Source organism: Pan paniscus, chromosome 12 (assembly GCF_029289425.2).
Source record: "Pan paniscus chromosome 12, NHGRI_mPanPan1-v2.0_pri, whole genome shotgun sequence".
In the NCBI taxonomy this organism is placed as follows: Eukaryota; Metazoa; Chordata; class Mammalia; order Primates; family Hominidae; genus Pan; species Pan paniscus.
Window position 1 is genome coordinate 78,501,016 of NC_073261.2, and position 12,928 is coordinate 78,513,943.

The window sequence follows — 12,928 nt, forward strand, 5'->3', positions numbered from 1 at the left end:
CCGAAAGGGACAGAAGCTATTAGTTTAAATATACTTACTGGCAGTAAGGGGTTCATGTTGAAGTTCAAAAGGTAAATCTCTTGTTTGTAATGACGGGAGTTGGTGGCGAAGTACCTGATTATATTCAGAAAAGAGAAAGTAGAGCTGTACACATGTGCACACAGAGCCACATGTACAGGAACCAGCTTTTCTCTGTATTTTTAAATAATTTTTATTTATTTATTTCTTGAGACGGAGTCTTGCTCTGTCACCCAGGCTGGAGTGCAATGGCACAATCTCAGCTCACTGAAACCTCTGCCTCCCGGGTTCAAGTGATTCTGCTGCCTCAGCCTCCCAAGTAGCTGGGATTATAGGTGTGCATCACAAGCCCGGCTAACTTTTTTATTTTTATTAGAGATGGGGTTTCACCATGTTGGCCAGGCTGGTCTTGAACTCCTGACCTCAGGTGATCCACCCACCTCGGCCTCCCAAAGTGCTGGGATTACAGGCGTGAGCTCCCGCGCCCAGCCAAAAAATTTATTAATTCATACACAATTACTTGTCTTCTGGTTTGTTGAAGCAATAAGCCAGACATTTGCCACAATAATATCTGTCAAAGTGGCTTGCTGTAAACACTCCAGCACCACATTCATCTGAAGGGCACTCCCGACTAAGGCAACTAATTTTACCATTCTCATACACCTTATGGTATTTAAGGACAGCCAACTTAACCTTCTTTCTCTCGTGCTTATTCTTCTTGGGAGTTGTATAAGACTTCTTCCTTGATAACATCACAAAGTCTCAACACAAGATGAAGAGTAGACTCCTTTTGAATGTTGTAGTTATATAAAGTACGTTCATCTTCCAGTTGCTTGCCATCAAACATCAGTGTTTGCCGATCCAGACGAATTTCTTCCTTATCCTGGATCTTGGCCTTTACATTTTCTGTTGTATCCAAGGGTTCAATCTGGAGGGTGATGGTCTTCCCCATAAGGGTTTTTACAAAAATCTGCATTTTGGTGGCGGCTCTGAGGTTGAGTGAAAGAAAGAGATGAGTTAGATTAGGGGATACAGGAGAAGGCAATGCACAGGGCACTGGTCGCAGGGCAGCAGAAGAGCACACACTCCCTTTATTATTTATAGCGTCAAAGGAGTAGAGAGTCTTTGGACTGTGAAGCCTGTTATTTCCTTCCCTTCCCACTCCCAGGAATCTGTGTAAATAGCTGCTTCAGGAAAATTCAGTTTATTCTGTTACGCAAAATAAAAAAGAAGCTGATATGGCAGCAAAACTTCCCAAACACAAAGAACAGTCATTAGTGAAGTGTTGCTACAGAACAGATGAAAATTGTGACCCAGCATTTCACCATCTATTTTTTAGACTTGAGTAAAGCTTGTAAATAGTTCTACAAGAGAAGATTACAAAGCAGGAATGGTAAGAACTCAGAAAAGAGATGGCAGGGCAACAGGAGGACATAAAATGTGAGTTGAGGGAACTTGGGAAAGAAGTAGAGGAAAGCAAATGGCTGGACATGGGAACTCACGCCTGTAATCCCAGCACTTTGGGAGGCTGAGACAGGGAGATCGCTTGAGCTCAGGAGTTTGAGACCAGCCTAGACAACATGGCAAAACCTGTCTCTAAAAAAAGTACAAAATTAGCCGGGTGTGGTGGCTTACGTCTGTAGTCCCAGCTACTTGGGAGTCTGAGGTGGGAAGATGGCTTGAGCCAAGCAGGCAGAGATTGCAGTAAGCCAAAATTGCCCCACTGCGCTTGAGCCTGGGCAACAGAGGGGAGACCCTGTCTCAAAAAATAGTACAGAAATACAGATGAAATAAGAAGGAGCACAAGAAGCAGACTAGCCCCAAGGAAAACATAATAAGAGACACAGGGATTTTAAAAAATGGAAATAAAGATTTTATTTTTTTAAGTTTTAGAAAATACAGTAGATCCAACAAACTTAGAATTGAAACCCCTATAGAAGAAAACCAAAACATGACAATAGAACAAGTGGTTAAAAACACAATTGAAGAAACTTACATATTGAAAGGGCATCTGTGGCAGGGAAAACTGACCAGAAAGATCTTAAAGATTCCTTTCAATAGCCAGAAACCTTCCTAACTACCCCACTCCAAGTTGTTTATAAGACATTGAAATCTGGCTGGCCTTAGAATTCTCCACAACATTCAACCCCAGTCGAACAACATTTATAAGATAAGAAAGTAAAGTGCGAGCTAAAGATTTTATATCCAGTCACATTGTTCTTAAGGAACAAATAGTACTCAGAGAATATTGTTTATGTGAGCCCTTCTTGAGGAAAATACTAGAGTATAAACTTCAGCTGATAGACATGGGGAAATGATTGGTGTGTAAGCAGTGAATTTATATATAGACATAAAGACTAAAATGTGGGCTGGGCGTGGTGACTCACATCTGTAATCCCAGCACTTTGGGAGACCAAAATAGGCAGATCACTTGAGGCCAGGAGTTCAAGACCAGCCTGGCCATCATGGTGAAACCCTGTCTCTACCAAAAATATAAAAATTAGCTGGGCATGGTGGTGCACACCTGTAGTCCCAGCTACTTGGGAGGCTGAGGCACGAGAATCACTTGAACCTGGGAAGTAGATGGTTGCAGTGAGAGATTATGCATGCCACTGCACTCCAGCCTGGGTGATAGAGTGAGACTCTGTCTCAAAAAAAAAGACTAAAATGTGGAGATCATAACGACAGAATATAATGTTAATTGTATACTCTGATGATATACAAATGATCAAACTAATAAAATTTGAGAGAAGGAATTGCCCTATGGTAATAACTGGTATTGAAAAAGATGTTTAAACATCACAGATCAAATAATAGAAATATAAACATATTCAGCACTTTAAAAGAAACATTAAAATAAAACTAAAACACTAAAGATAATGCTATTAGTTTCAATACTATTGATTAAATCGGGTAATGGGAGAGGAGGCATGCTAATTTTAACATTACTCATGTTGAGGAACTAATAGGTATTGTCTAAAGAGATAGAAATTATAAAGGTAACCATTAGAACAAAGCTATAAACCTTCCTAGATATTGAAAGAACTACAAACCAGTTAAAAATAAAACATCATTTAGTGAAAAAAAATTCATATATAACCACATACATAGCAAGACAGCCCTAAGACCAAACATACCTTTCTTTGTTTCTTTCTTTTTTTGAGACAGAGTCTCGTTGTGTCACCCAGGCTGGAGGACAGTGGCCCAATCTTGGCTCACTGCAACCTCCGACTCCCGGGTTCAAGTGATTCTACTGCGTCAGCCTCCCAAGTAACTGGGACTGCAGGCACCCACCACTAAGCCCGGCTAATTTTTGTATTTTTCGTAGAGACGGGTTTCACCATGTTGGCCAGGCTTGACTTGAACTCCTGACTTTGTGATCCGCCCACCTCAGCCTCCCAAAGTGCTGGGATTACAGGTGTGAGTCACCATGCCTGGCCCAAACATGCCTTTCTTAACAAAAGATATTAATATGCGTAACTCACTTTTAGAAGGAAAATATTTTTAGCTTAGATTCAAGGCAAAACCCACTCTCTGGTTTATACAAGGTACACACCTAAGGCAGTGATTGTGAAAGAATGGTATTTTAAAAGATAGAGAAAAGGTATAAGATACAAATGCAAATGAAAATAATTTAGGAGTGTCATGATTTTAACATACCAGGTGGAGTTCATACTAAAAAACAATAAAGAGTGGCACTTATTTCTTAAAGGATACAATGAAAATTTAATAGTTGTGAATAGCAGTATGTCAGATAACATAGCAAACTTGGTGTAGCAGAAATAACCAAAAATACAAGGAGAAATGGAAATACATTCATAGCAGGAAATGTTTATGTGAAAGACGCCAAACAAGCTTCAGCAAATGAAACAACACAATGTTTTTTAATTTTATAAATTAAAACACTGGACATTCTGATTCCAAAGTTCATAAGGAAAAGTAAATAAGAAAGGAGCCAGGAAAACTGAAAAAATGAAATTGTATGTTTTTCACATAAATACCAAACAGATCAATGAATAAAATAAAGCCATGAAAATACTAAAAGTAGAAGTCTTCTTATAATTTTAGTATGGGGGAGACCTTTTATACTGATTCAATCCAGAAGTCATGAAATAAATGATAAATTCTATTACATTAAAACACTCTCAGGGCACTCTGGGAGGCCAAGTTGGGTGGATTGCCTGAGCCAAGGAGTTTGAGACCAGCCTGGCAGCATGACAAAACCCTGACTCTACCAAAAATACAAAAAAATTAGCTGGACATGATGGCATGTGCCTGTGGTCCCAGCAACTCGGGAGGCTGTGGTGGGAGAATCTCTCGAGCCTGGAAGGTGGAGGCTGCAGTAAACCGAGATTGCACCACTACACTCCAACCTGCGTGACAGAGTGAGACCCCGTTTCCAAAAAAAAAAACCTTCTCTGAATGGATAAAGAAAATGTATATACATACCATGAAATATTATTCAAACTTTAAAAAGGAAATTTTGTTGTGTGATACAACCGTAGATGAACCTTGAGGAATTACACTAAGTGAAAGCCAGTCACAAAAAGACAAATACTGCATGACCCCACTTATATGAGATATCTAAAGTAGTCAAACCCTTAGAAACAAAGTAGAATGGTGGTAGCTAGGGGAAGGGGAAAAAGGGAATTGTTCAGTGGATATAGAGTTTCAGCAAAACTGGTAAAACTTATTTGCAGCCGAAACTTATTTACAGTTAGGAATTAGCAAAACTTATTGGTAATTTTAATCATAGACAAAGGGTAGCCTTCCTGATATACATGCAGTAAGTACTTGGAAACTTGATAAGAAAAAGATCTTGCAACCCCATAAAAACCGAGCAAAGATATGAATCGATAATTCACAGAAAATTAAATATAAGTGGCTTTTAAGCTAATGAGGCCAGTACCTCATTCACAGAAAGAGAAGTTAAAACTACAATGATTATAGTTCCCTTATTAGGCAAAAACAAAAGTTGGGCAGCATACTCCGTTGGTTGTGAAGCTTTGGGGGAAAAGCTGCTCATACACTGCTATTGAGAATACAAATTGAGATAATCCCTGTGGAAGGCAATTGGTCAATATCTGCCAGAGTAAAAATGTATTTACCCAGCAGGTTGAGTTTTCTGAAATTTATCTTATACTTCACACCACATGATACATGTATCAGATTATTCTGTAATAGCAGAAGGTGAGAAACAATCCAGATGTCCATCAGTAGGGGATTAGTCAAAGAAATTATGGAAAAACCATATAATGAAATACCATGCAGCTGTAAGAAAAAGGCAAAATTCTGGGGCTGCATAATTTATATTCATATGTTTTTTTACACTCACAAACTTGGAAAGGATGGACAAGGAAATCTTAACATGCGTTACTTGGAGAAAGGGGAGAGGAATTGAATACGTGGAAAGATTGGGAGGGAGGCTGTTTTGTTTTGTTTTGTTTTGTTTTGTTTTGTTTTGAGACAGAGTTTCGCTTGGAGTGCAGTGGCGTGATCTCAGGTCACTACAATGTCCGCCTCCCCAGTTCAAGTGATTCTTCTGCCTCAGCCTCTCGAGTAGCCGGGATTACAGGCATCCCACCACGCCAGGCTAATTTCTGTATTTTTAGTAGGAATGGGGTTTCACCATTTTGTTGGCCAGGCTGGTCTCGAACTCCTGACCTCAGGTGATCTGCCTGTCTCTGTCTCCCAAAATGCTGGGATTACAGGCATGAGCCACCGCACCTGGCTGAGACCTTTCATTCCTTTAAAAAAAAAAAAAAAAAAAACTGCTGGATGCAGTGGCTCACACCTGTAATCCCAGCACTTTGGGAGGCCGAGGTGGGCAGATTGAGGAGTTCGAGGTCAGGAGTTCAAGACCAACCTGGCCAACATGGTGAAACCCCGTCTCTACTGAAAATACAAAAATTAGCCGGGCATAGTGGCAGGCACCTGTAATCCCAGCTACTCGGGAGGCTGAGGCAGGAGAATTGCTTGAACCCAGAGGTGGAGGTTGCAGTGAGCTGAGATCGTGCTACTGCACTCCAGCCTGGGTGACAGAGTGAGACTCTGTCTTAAAAAAAGAAAAAAAAAAGAACAAAAGGCAAGGTGTTAAATAGAGACTAAATACATGAATCTATCAAAATCTGTTTTGCAGGCAGGAAGATGCCTCTGAGAGGTCGTCTGCAGAATAGAGACCAAAACTCTACTGTATATTGGTAGACAGATTGGAGCAGGGAGATGAACAGCCTGTTTTTATTACCCCAGAAACTAAAGGGCTGAATCAGGAAAAAACTGAAAAAGAATGTATGATTGTTGCTTAGGGATATGGCTTATATAAATTGCAGGTCCAGAGTGCTGGAAGGAAGCAGTGACAGCCTCCTGGGTAAAAGCTGGGCTTACCTGCCTATGACTTAGGGACTGGATCTTCAGGAGGAGACATGCAGCAATTATAAGACCTCATTCTGGGCCGGGCACGGTGGCTCACGCCTGTAATCCCAGCACTTTGGGAGGCCGAGGCAGGCGGATGATGAGGTCAGGAGTTTGAGACCAGCCTGATCAACATGGTGAAACCCCATCTCTACTAAAAATACAAAAATTAGCTGGGCGTGTTGGCACGCGCCTGTAATCCCAGCTAGTTGGGAGGCTGAAGCGGGAGAATCGCTTGAACCTGGGAGTCGGAGGTTGCAGTGAGCCAAGATCGCACCACTGCATTCCAGCCTGGGCGACAAAGCGAGACTCCATCTCAAAAACAAAACAAAACGAAACGAAAAACCTTATTCTGGGGTGGGAGGTTTGAGTGAGAGATGGAGAAAATGAAAAATCGTTAGGGTGAGGTAAGCACACAAAGATACACACACACCATGCAACTTAGAGTTACAATGAACCTGCCAAACAAAAATTCGAAAATATAGAAGAAAAACTAAACCTAAAATAACCAAGTCAACACTTTCATCAGACAGAAAAGAGAATGTTTTCTGTGTACTGATACAGAAATATCTCCTAAGTTTTGTTGCTTAGTGGGAAAAAATGGGAATCATGAAACAGTATTTATAGTATGTTTTCTTTTTTGCAGGAGTGGGAATAATTGATATTCAAGTGAATCCTTAGTCTATAGGTGTAAATAATAGAACAATTTTAAAGTGTATGTTTAAGATCCTCAGGGAGGTAAAGGAAGGAATAATTGCCATAAAAGAACCAAAATTACCAGTGTGGGCAACATAGCAAAACCTCATCTCTACAAAAAATAGAAAAATTAGCTGGGTGTGGTGCTGCACACCTGTGGTCCCATGCTACTGAGGAGGCTGAGGTGGGAGGATCGCTTAAGCCCAGGAGGTTGAGGCTGCAGTGAGCCATGATTGCACTACAGCCAGGGCAACAGAGCAAGACCCTCTCAAAAAAAAAAAAAAAAAACCCTGTATTAAGTAAGATGTCATTAGATGTGTACTAGACTGAACATGGTCAATGAAACAGTGATTTGGAAAATAGTATTAAGGAATTCACCCAGAATGTAGTAAGAGAGAAGTGGGAAAAAAAATTGAATATAGATTGAGAGATTCAAACCTAAGTTCAATATTCAAAAGAAATTTTAGGAGAGATTAGACATAGTAGTAGAGAAACAGTATTCAGTGAGATAATGATTAAAAGGTTTCCAGAATTTAAGGTTTCATATTGAACTGAGTTTTCATATTGAAATAGCACACTGCTGAACAGTTGCTTACCAGGATAAATTTTTAAAATCTTCTAGATGCTCAAAAGTGAAATTGCAGATCATAAAACATAAAAGCTTTTCAAAATGAAAAATGCCACAGTCCCTACACTAAAAAATTAGTTAAATTAACAACGTATTTACCAGAACAGTGTCTTCCAGAAGATAATAGGATCTTCTTTCCTTAGAATGTATAAGGAATATAACTGTTGACCTTGATTCTATACTCATTTAAACTATTATCTGTCAGCAAGAATGAGGCCCAAAGTGAGGAAATACACAAAATGGAGAGCTCCTCACTTACAGAAGCTTGATGCGAGAACCAAAGATTGTACTTCAGCAAGAATAGTAAACCAGGGAGAAGGAGGAATTGCAAAAAAGAATACAGTGGCAAACAAAGAATTGGCAAAATATTTGATAAATCAAGTTGAGTTGATTGCAAATACATAATTTTTTAAAGTAGAATCAAAACTCTAGACAATAACAAGAAAGTTGGAAAATAGAGTTGAGTCAGGAATGCTACTATTCTTGCTTTGTTCCCAAAAAGTAGCACAAAAAGAGACACTGACCAACTTCAGGGTATTTTACCAAAACTAAATAGCTATTTTGTGGCTCTGCAGCCAGACTACCTGAATGAAAGACTAGCTTATTTCTTACTAACTGTGTGACATTAAGGAGTTATTTTACCTTCTTACGCCTAAATTTCCTTATGTATAAATGGGGATGACAATAATACCTTCTCATAGTTGTTGTGGGGAGGATTAAGTGAAATACATATAAAGCCACTGATTATAGTTGTTGTGGGGAGGATTAAGTGAAATACATATAAAGCCACTGATTAGTACTACTCTATACATGTTTGCTGCTGCTGCTGCTTTTCTTTTTTAACCTGAGTAACCACAAAAGGAATAGAAATAAAATAGATGTCTTCCAGACCAGCAGAACTAAAGGAATGAAAATAAGAGAATGAAGAAAGCTAAACCCTTGGTATACCATCAGGGTCAGTTGGAATAATTTTCATTTTTGATTTTCATTTTTGAGCAGTGCCAACTATTTAGAAGGGTAGATATTATGACTTGTATTCTTAGAGATCTACCAAAGAACAAAGAGAAAATTTATTTTAAAAAATTATTCTATCTTACAGTTACCATATGAGTCCTTTAGACCCTTTTTTATAAACCTAACATCCATTATGAGATCTTAATAATCTTGGCTTTTCCTATATATTGAAATATTTTACTACTCTAGGAATTTTATCATTACTTATCAATTATTTATACTGTGCTAAAAAAAAAAAGACAAAAAAAGAATGACAGAATCTCCTAGAAGGAAGATGGAAGATGTAATAAATAGTCATTTTTCAGTTTTCTCACTGCATTGCTCAAATACTACGTCCTACTTCAAAAACGTATAAAAAAATTTAGGAGACATACGAAGTAGAAGATAAACGCGAAGAGAAATAGCACTCTAGACCTAAGTTGTCCAATATGGTAGCCACTTGCCACATGTGACTATGTATATTTAAAATAATTAAAATTAATAAAATTTAAAATTCCATTCCTCATCACACTTTTAAGGGGTTGTGTAGGAGAAGAATACAACTTACAATTACTCTTACTTCACGGTGGCTGGCTGCCATGTTGGACTGCACAGATACGGAACATTGTCATCGTTGTGGAAAGTTATATTACATATTGCTGTTCTATACGCCAATAATGATAGTGAAATTGAGCATATAAATGAAGGCAGACTTTGATTCTTGAGATGATCATATCCTGTATGAATTTTCTCAGACTTAAGAATTGAATGCAGAAGACGTTTTGACAAAGAAAATATGGGATTTTTATCCAGTTAGTCATTCAACAGGAATATTTCACAACATGAACCTGAACCATCCCTTTTCGCTTTAAAAAAAAAAAAAAAAAAAAAAAGTCCTGAGACAATGTTTTTAAAATTTTGTATGTGGCCAGGCATGGTGGCACATGCCTATAATCCTAGCACTTTGGGAGGCTGAGGCGGGTGGATCGCTTGAGGCCAGGAGTTAGAGACCAGGCTGGCCAACATGGTGAAATCCCATCTCTACTAAAAATACAAAAATTAGCTGAGCATGGTGGTACATGCCTGTAGTCCCAGCTACTCAGGAGGCTGAGGCACGAGAATTGTTTCAACCCAGGAGTTGGAGGTTGCAGTGAGCTGAGATTGCACCACTGCAATGCATCCTGGGCAACAGAGCAAGACTCTGTCTCAAAATTGTTTTTTTTTTTTTTAAATTTTGTACGGTGTTTGTGTGTTAAACTTACTTAGTACAAAGAGGTATTTGCTGTATTTAAGTTCCTATTAAAATTTATTTTAAAAGTTGTCTTGCACTGTCTCTGTAAATTATTTGTAAAATAACCTAAAAAAATTTTTAAGGCATCCTTTGGACCCAGGTAGTAAATGGTATGTTGAGGGTTAAAGCATGAGAGGAAAAGGGGGAATAGGAAGTAAAGGAAAATCAGGATAAATGTAACACAACAAAATAGAAATATAATTACAGTGGATTAATGTATATTTTAAAGTTATATATTTTATTTATTATTTATTTATTTATTTTTGAGACAGTCTCGCACTATCGTCCGGACTGGAGTGCAGTGGTGCAATCTCTGCTCACTGCAAGCTCCGCCTCCCAGGTTCAAGCGATTCTCCTGCCTCAGCCTCCCAAGTAGCTGGAATTACAGGTGCCCGCCACCATAGTCGGCTAATTTTTTGTCTTTTTAGTAGAGACGGGGTTTCACTATGTTGGCCAGGCTGGTCTCAAACGCTTGACCTCGTGATCCACCCACCTCGGCCTCCCAAAGGGCTGGGATTACAGGCACGAGCCACCGGGCCCAGCTTTAAAGTTACATATTTTAAAAACAAGCCAGCTGCCCTTACAATAGTTATACTCAAAGCAGAGGAACACAGATTAAATGTAAAGGGATGAAAATGTGGTAAGTTGAACACATACATATCTTTGTTTTTAATTGAAATCATGTTACAGTAACATAATTTTTAAAAGGCATAAACCCACAAGAACAGAGAAAAGGGTAAGAGAGACAAAATAAATCAGTTTGGAAACTGAAAAGTGAGTGAATGGGTAGCAACTTAGTGTACCCAATAAAGTTGAAACAGCTGGCAGGTATGGAAGCTACAAGAAATAAGCCAAATCATGCCAAAGAACCCCAAAAGACTAAGGAATAAGAGACACAAGTGCCTTTGAGGGCCATGTGTAGGGCAAGGATAAAACCCAGGAGCACTGGGAAGGTATGGAAGCTACAGGAAATAATCCAAATCATGCCAAAGAACCTCAAAAGACTAAGGAATTAGAGACACAGGTGCCTTTGAGGGCCACGTGTAGGGCAAGGATAAACCCAGGAGCACTGGTTGTAAGACTTTAAAAAGAGCAGTTAGACTTCTTAGCTTCCTTTCTGTGTCCTGTGCAACCAGGTATTTGCCTCTTTACCATCAAGGCGGAAAGCTGAGGCTTATTGTGGGAGAGAAATACCAGATACAGATAAGATAAGGGAAGGGCCTTCAAACCTAAAATGTTGATTAAATGGCAAGTCTGCATATGAAAAGTTGAGCATCCCAGTGCTTTAAACCTCTGCCTCCTTGAGTACTAGCGTCTAGATTTACACCTTTCAAGAAGAGGCTAGAAGAGTACTTTCTGGGAAAACCTGTCTAAAAATAAATCCATAGACTTACCAGTAGTGACACTGAAACTTTGTGTGTTCTTACTTTATTACTCTACAATAGCAGTTCTCAAACTTTTTTAAACAAGACCCTTTTAACTGCTTATGGAGCCCTGTGCCCCAGTAGATTTTTTTTTAATGTGGGTTATAGCTATCAATATTTACTGTATTAAAGAAATAAAAATGTTAAATGTCCCTTTAAAAGCAACAGTAATCTATTAAATATGTTACATGACATAATTTTTGTGGAAAATAACTATTTTCCAAAACAAAAATTTAGAGTGGAATAGTTTTACATATTTGTGAATCTAATGGCCAGCTTAACAGGAATTGACTACATTTTAATATCTGCTTCTGCATTTGGGCTGTAGTGATATCCCATGTCAGGTATGTGGCCTCTGGAAAAGTCTACTGTGTACTTGTAAGAAAGTGTGCAAAAAAATATGATGTCTTAATGTCTATTAATAATGAAAATAAGGCCAGGCACGGTGGCTCACGCCTGTAATCCCAGCACTTTGGGATGCCGAGGCACGCGGATCACCTGACGTCAGGAGTTTTAGACCACTCTGGCCAACATGGTGAAACCCCGTCTCTCCTAAAAATACAAAAATTAGGCAGGCATGGTGGCGCACTCCTGTAGTCCCAGCTGCTGGGGAGGCTGAGGCAGAGAATTGCTTGAACCTGGGAGGCAGAGGTTGCAGTGAGCCAAGACTACACCATTGCAGTGCAGCCTTTGCAACAAGAGCGAAACTGTCTCACGCACACAAATTATACAATAATGAAAATAGTTTTGACTTTAATACTTTCCGAAAGCCATCCCTTGATGACTGCCAGGAATTCCCAGACTACACTTTTTAAGAGCTGCAGCTCTACACTAAATCCTACCAGTTAAAACCTCACACAGAATTTCTAAACAGCATTTTATGCCTTAACTCTAATACATTTATGGATAGCTGGAGATTACCAGATAATTGAGGTAAACTTATAACAGGAAAGATGGAAGCCAGAGCAAAAAGATGGAAGTAACTTGGAAGCAGCAGAAATGGTGCCAGAAAAAGAAAACGTGAAAGAAACTAAGATTCAGAGGGATAAAAGAAGCTACTGTTATTTGTGAAGTCAGAACTGGAGGTTATAAATAAGGATCATCAAAGAACAAAAATGAGCTCTTGTAAATTAAAAACATCAAAATATATATGACATGTGGAACGTATAGAAATGTTGACAGATTATCCCCAGTAGTGGGAAAAGATTGTTTACAGAACTTTAAAAGCACATTGCTCATGTCAAAAAGTGGAATGAATTTGTTTATGTCAGAATTAAAGAGTTCTGTGCATTGAAGGGACATCATGATAGAATGGGAAAAGATGTTTTCAAAATGTGAAATCTAACAAGGGATTTAACATCTACAGGATTCAAGGAACTCCTGGAAATGAAAAGGAAAAAGATAGCCACCCTAATATAAAAATACACAAAGGTTCTAAATAGGCGGTTTATGGAATGAACCTCAAAG

The 12,928-nt window shown here is 38.9% G+C and overlaps 1 protein-coding gene and 1 pseudogene across 8 annotated transcripts in view; one reads left to right on the plus strand and one right to left on the minus strand.

The window, feature by feature from the left end:
- FBXO11 (F-box protein 11) overlaps nt 1–12,928 on the plus strand; it is a 99,126-nt gene that overhangs the window by 22,425 nt on the left and 63,773 nt on the right. The gene's annotated exons all lie outside the window — the stretch shown is intronic.
- Nucleotides 1–12,928, minus strand: part of LOC129397170 (ubiquitin-ribosomal protein eS31 fusion protein-like) — a 44,324-nt pseudogene continuing 31,396 nt past the window's right edge.